This window comes from Prionailurus bengalensis, chromosome A2, assembly GCF_016509475.1.
Source record: "Prionailurus bengalensis isolate Pbe53 chromosome A2, Fcat_Pben_1.1_paternal_pri, whole genome shotgun sequence".
NCBI lineage: Eukaryota > Metazoa > Chordata > Mammalia > Carnivora > Felidae > Prionailurus > Prionailurus bengalensis.
The window spans coordinates 36,945,293-36,951,623 of record NC_057348.1 but is presented as its reverse complement, the minus strand read 5'-3'; the positions used below and the strand labels follow the sequence as shown (position 1 = coordinate 36,951,623).

General features: G+C 43.8%; 1 long non-coding RNA gene across 1 annotated transcript; it reads right to left on the bottom strand.

Moving 5' to 3' along the window:
• Positions 1 to 338: 338 nt before the first annotated feature.
• LOC122487424 lies at positions 339 to 2,849 on the bottom strand. The gene is made up of 2 exons (XR_006298379.1): positions 2,810 to 2,849; positions 339 to 1,477 (listed from the first exon to the last, which is right to left on the bottom strand). It is a non-coding gene; the product is annotated as an uncharacterized LOC122487424 (long non-coding RNA).
• Positions 2,850 to 6,331: the final 3,482 nt, after the last annotated feature.

The following is a 6,331-nucleotide window of genomic DNA, read 5'->3' as shown; positions in this document are numbered from 1 at the left end:
CCTATATCTTCACCCAGCCTTCCTCTGATATGAAGAGATGGCAATTATTATTTGAAGGCACAATTATCTACCTATGAGTCTGATGGAAATGATTTCATCCATCTTCATCCCTAAAGCACTTTTCATTGAAATTACCCATATAGAGGCAGGAAATTTATACCAGATTGTAGCTCCCTCTAGATGCGCATTCTGACCTTGTCCCATTTGTGTCCTCAAAGACATTATTGACAACTTGAAAAATAAGCTCTCAACATCAAGATGTTGACGTTAGAGAATGTGGTATAAATGGAATTTCATATGTTCTCAATTAGAAATAATTTTTAATGGTGAAGGAGAAATTAAAAATATTGTCATTTTTAATTGAAATATAGGAGACTCACCATGTTGTATTAGTTTCAGGCATATATCATGGTGATTCCGTGTGGATACATTACGCTCTCCAGGGACCTATACAAGGGTAGCTATATTGGGAAAGCATTTAACGCTTTCTTACAGGATTGACGCTATTCTATGGGCTGTACCTTGGATCCCAATGGCTTATTCATTCCATAGCTGGAAGCCTGTATCTCTTTCTCAGAGGTGTCAACTTTTTTATTTACCCAAGCATTTTGGTGCTAAACACCATGACCTGTAGGTCAGCAGGTGTCAATTTGCAGTCTGTATTTCTGCGAATGCTGCTTAAAGCATTACACATGATATCATTATGTCAATAAATTCGGTTTCATTCTGCACTCAGTAAAAAGGAGAAGGAAAAGGTTTCTTTGTGTCCCAAGCAAGCCCTTCGGTAAGACCCTCTGGATCAGGAGAACAGGCTTCACTGGACCAGCTGCACTCTCAGTACTTCTAGCTGTGAGCAGCCATGGCCTTGAGCATTGCAGGAATTCCCACGGCGGCCGGCAGAGGGCGCGCACGCACCACGCCCAGGGCGGGGCCGGGCCTCTGCGTGGACAGTGCTGGCCTGAGAAGGCGCCCACTAGGCTTTTCTGATCCAGGGCGCCCCTGAGCTGGAAAGGCTTCCTTGCTTCAGAGGACCCAGTGCCTCTGAGTGTGGGCAAAGAGCCAGAGCTGCGTTTCCAGCAGGTTCCGCCCCCGGGCCTGGGGGAGACCCTGGAGGCTTCGCAGCCCCTTGGCGTCTCCTAGGTGGTGGGGCTGAGTCCCGAGGCGGGGGAGGCAGGGCCTGGGCGGCTTCCCCGGAAGCGCGGGTGGTCGGTTGGCGGCACAGTCCCGCGCTTTTTCTGGGCTGTTCCGTGGTTTGTTCCTCATTTCCCCTGCGGGTATTTCCCTGGAGGATCCGTGGATTCAGGGGATCCCGTGACGCCACGTCAGAGAGGCTGGGGTTGGTTGGTTCCTGGTCAGGCTTGTTTCGGGGGAGAAATCCTGACCCAAATTCGGAGGAACAGGAGGCGCATTCAGTTGGGAAGTGAAGCCGCCAAATGTTGACTCTCAGGACCTTCTAGAAGAAGGAGCTGGGACCCAGCTCATTTTCATAATTTGAAAATATCAGCCAAGGATACTTACGGTAAAGTCATAACAGACATGTAGCTCCCTGTAAGTTGCATTCTGACCTGTCACAAGTGTCCATCAAAGATGTTATTAGTGACTTTTCAGAGAAGCTCTCAACATCAAGATGGTGATGTTAGAGAATGTGGGATAAATGGAATTTCACAGAGTCTAAATTAGGCATGATTTTTAAAAAATGTTTAATGTTTATTTTATTCTTTTTTTGAGAGAGCCCCAGCTGGGGAGGGCGGAGAGAGAGGGAGACGCCAAATCTGAGGCAGGCTCCAGGCTCTGAGCTGTCAGGCAGAGCCTGACGTGGGGCTCAAACTCATGGTCTGCAAGATCATGACCTGAGTCGAGGTTGGACGCTTAACTGACTAAGCCACTCAGGCGCCCCAGGAATGACTTTTTAATGGCAAAGAAGGAGAAATTAAAAATAGTGTAAAGGATGTGGATTATTTATTGAAATATTGTTCACACATTTGATGTATTAGTTTTAGACATAAAGTGTAGTCATTCCATATATCTATAAATTATGTTGTACTTAACCACAAGTGTAGCTATCATGTGAAAGCATGCAACATTATTATTACAGGATTGACTCTATTCCATTGGCTGTACCTTGGAGCCCTAGGACTTATTCATTCCATAGCTGGAAGCTGGTATCTCTCAAAGGTGTCAATTCTTTATCTAACCTAAGTATTTTGGAGGTAAACACAATGACCTCTTGTTCTCCTCTCCATGCACGGTGATGGCCGGCAGAGGGCGCCCCATCGGCTTTTCTGACCCAGGGCACCTCAGAGCAGGAAGGGCTTCTGTTGCTCCCAGAGCTCTCAGGGCCTCTGCCACTGCCTGAGGACAGAGACCAGAGCTGCGTTTCCAGCAGGTTCTGCCGCCCTCCCCAGGGGAGACCTTGGGAGCCTTGCAGCAACTTGGTGTCTCCGGAGTCGCCAGAGAGAAGCTGCCTTGTTGCACTGAGTGTTGAGGAGAGGGCCCTGGGTGGCTTCCCTGGGCACTGGCCAGTCGGTCAGCAGCACAGGCCCTTGCATTTTGTGGGCTGTTCCCGTGTTTCATTCCTCACTTTCCCGGACAGTATTTGAACAAGACGTATTTTATTAAAGGACCCGTGGATCGAGGGGTCTCACGACATCACATCATGGATGCCGTGGATGGTTTGCTCCAGATTCAGGCTGGTTTCCGGGGAGAAATCCTGACAGAAATTCAGAAGACCGGGAGCTGCATTCAGTTAGGATGTGAATACATGAAATATTCGTCTCAGGACCTTCTAGAAGAATGAGCTGACACCCACTTTCCGAGTCCTGCTGGAACCAAAGACCGAGGTAAGGGCACAAACTGTCCCCCACATCTTACATGCTTTTACAAATTTTCATGGTTATTTTTCCAACCTAGTGAAATGATTGAAAACTACAGAAAATCTGGTAGGTAGGTGTCATTAACCTTATGTTATACTTTATTTTAAATTCCAGGTGGTAAAGTAGAGTGTAATATTAGTTTCAGGTGTAAATATAGAGCAACACTTCCACCAGTCACTGGGTGTTCACCCCGGTGCACGTCTTAATCCCCATCACCTGTTTCATCCATTCCCCCCCTCCCGCCCACCATCCCACTGTGGAAACCCTCAGTTTGTTGCCTAGTTAAGAGTCTGTTTGTTTGTCACAGTCTCCTTCCCCCAATCCCCCCAACCCCCGCCCCCTTTGTTTTGTTTCATTTCCATGTGTTAGTGAAATCCTATGGTATTTGTCTTTGTCTGACAGGCTTATTTCACCCAGGATAACATTCTCTCGCTCCATCCACCTCATGGCAAATGACAAGATTTCATGTTTTACAGCTAAATAATATTCCATTCCATATACTACATCTCAATTTATTTGTCAGTTGATGGAAACTTGGGCAGTTTCCGTAATTTGGCTGTTGTAGCAAATGCTGCTGTGTCCCTTTGAAGTATTATTTTTGTATTCTCTGTGTAAATATCACATAGTGAAATTGCTGGATTGTAAGGTAGTTCTGTTTTCAATTTTTTGAGGAATCTCCATGATGTTTTCCAGAGTGGCTGCACCAGTTTGCATTCCTACCAACAGTGCAAGAGGTTTCCTCTTTCCCCACATCCTTGGCAACACATGTGGTTTCGTCATTCATTGATTTTAGTCATTCTGACAGATGTGATGAGTTATCTCATTGTACTTTTGAATTGTATTTCTCTGAAGATGAGTATTGTTGAGCATCTTTTCATGTGTCTCTTAGCTATCTGTATGTCTTCTTTGGGAAAATAGCTATTCGTGCCCTCTGCCCATTTTCAGTTGGATTTCTCATTTTTTGGATGTGTGTAACTTTATATATTTTGGACACTAACCCTTCATCAGATGTCGTTTGCAAATATCATGCTGTAGGTTGTGTTTTAGTTTTGTTGATTATTTCCTTGGTGACAGAAGCTTTTAATTTTTATGAAGTCCCATTCTTCTTGCTTGTGTTTCCCTTACCTCAGGAGATATATCAACAAAGGCGTGTGTACAGCCATTGTCAAAGAAGATACTGCCTGTGTTCTCCTCTGGGATTTTTATGGTTTTGGGTTTCACACGTAGGTCTTTATCCATGTGGGATTTATATTTGTGCATGTTGTGAGAAAGTGGTCTGTTGTTGTTTTGTTTTGTGTTGCAAGATGCTGTCTAATTTTTCTAAAAACATATTTTGAGACTTTTTTAAGTGTATTTATTTTTGAGAGAGAGAGAGAGAGAGAGCATGCAGAAGGGGGCAGAGAGAAGTGGAGAGAGAGAATCCCATGCAGGCTCTACACTGTCCGTGCAGAGCCTGACACGGGTTTCAAACTGATGAACGCTGAGATCATGACCTGAGCTGAACCCACAATTAGATGCTTCTGTGACTGAGCCACCCCTGTGTCCCAAGACTCTCTTTTGTCATTGGATATTCTTTCCTGCTTTGTTGAGGATTAATTGACCATATAGATGTGAGTTCATCTCTGGGTTTCCATTCTATTGATTTATGTGTCTGTGTGTTCTTTTTCTTTTTCTTTCTTTCTTTCTTTCTTCTTCTTTTTTTTTCTTTTTTTTTCTTTTTTTCTTTTTTTTCTTTTTTCTTTTTTTTTTTGCCAGTACAGTGTTCTCATCATTACAGGTTTGTAATATAACCTCAAGTCTGGAATTGTGAGGTCTCCAGCTTTGCTTTTCTTCAAGTTTGTTTTGGCAGTGTGGGGTCTTTTGTCGTTCCATACAAATTTGGGGATTACTTGTTCTAGTTCTGTGACAAATGTTTTGTTAGGGTGATAGGGATTGCATTACATGTGTAGATTGTTTTGAGGAGTGTAGACATTTTAACAGTATTTGTTCTTCTCATCCATGAACTTGAAATGTATTCTCATTTCTTTGTGTCCTCTTCTATTTCTTTCATCAGTGTTTCATAGCCTTTAGAGTATAGGTCTTTCACCTCTTTGGTTGGGTTTATTCCTGGTATGTTGTGGTACTTGGTGCAGCACCTGTCAATGGGATTGATTCGTTACTTTCTCTTGCTGTTAATCCATGATTCATCTATAGAAACGCAATAGATTTCTGTACATTGATTTCTGCATATTGTGACTTGTGAAACTCATGTATCACTTCCAGCAATTTTTATGGGGGTCTTTCATATTTTTTATAGAGAGCATCATGTCAGTTACAAATAGCGAGCGTGCCACTACTTCCTTGCCGACTTGGTGCCTCTTATTTCTTTTTGTTGCCTGATTGCTGTGGCTAGGATTTCCAATACTCTGTGGAGTAACAGTGGTGTGAGGGGTCATCCCTGCCTTGTTCCTGACCTTCGAGGAAAAGCTTTCAGTTTTTCCCCATTGAGGATGAGATTAGCTGTGGGTTTTTCACAGGTGGGCAGGTAGGTTGTGCAGGTAGGTTGTGCAGGTATGTGCAGGTAGGTTGAGTCTCAATCTATTTTGCTGAGGGTTTTTGTCATGAATGGATGTGACATTTTGTCAACTGCTTTTCCTGCATCTGTGGAAAGCATCATATTGTTCTTCTCCTTTCTTCTATTACTGTGGTGCATCATGTTGATTGATCTGTGAATGTGGAACCACCCTTGCAGCCCAGGAGTATATCCCACTTGATTATGGTCAATGATTCTATTAATGTAATGCTGACTTTAGTTTGAATGTATTTTCATGAGAATTTCTGCATACATACTCATCAGGCTATTGGTCTGCAGTTTTATTTAAAATAAATTCTAAATATATTTTTAAATGTTTATGGGGCGCCTGGGTGGCACAGTCGGTTAAGCGTCCGACTTCAGCCAGGTCACGATCTCGCGGTCCGTGAGTTCGAGCCCCGCGTCGGGCTCTGGGCCGATGGCTCAGAGCCTGGAGCCTGTTTCCGATTCTGTGTCTCCCTCTCTCTCTGCCCCTCCCCCGTTCATGCTCTGTCTCTCTCTGTCCCAAAAATAAATAAACGTTGAAAAAAAAAATTTTAAAAAAAATGTTTATTCATTTACTTAGAGTACGTATAGGTGAGGGAGGGCAGAGGGATGGGAGAGAGAGAGAATCCTGAGCATGCTCCACACTGTCAGCGCAGGGTCCAATGTGGGACTCGAACCCAGGAACTGCAAGATAATGACCTAATCTGAAGTTAAGAGTTGGACAGTCAACCGACCGAATCACCCAGAGGCCCCTGTAGTTTTCTGCTTTAGGGGAGTCTTTATCTGGTTTTGGTATCAGGGTAATGATGGCCTGATGACATGAATTGGTAAGTTTTCCTTTTTTATTTTTTGTAATAATTCGAGAAGAATAGATATCCCCTCTTCTTTAAATGTTTGGTAG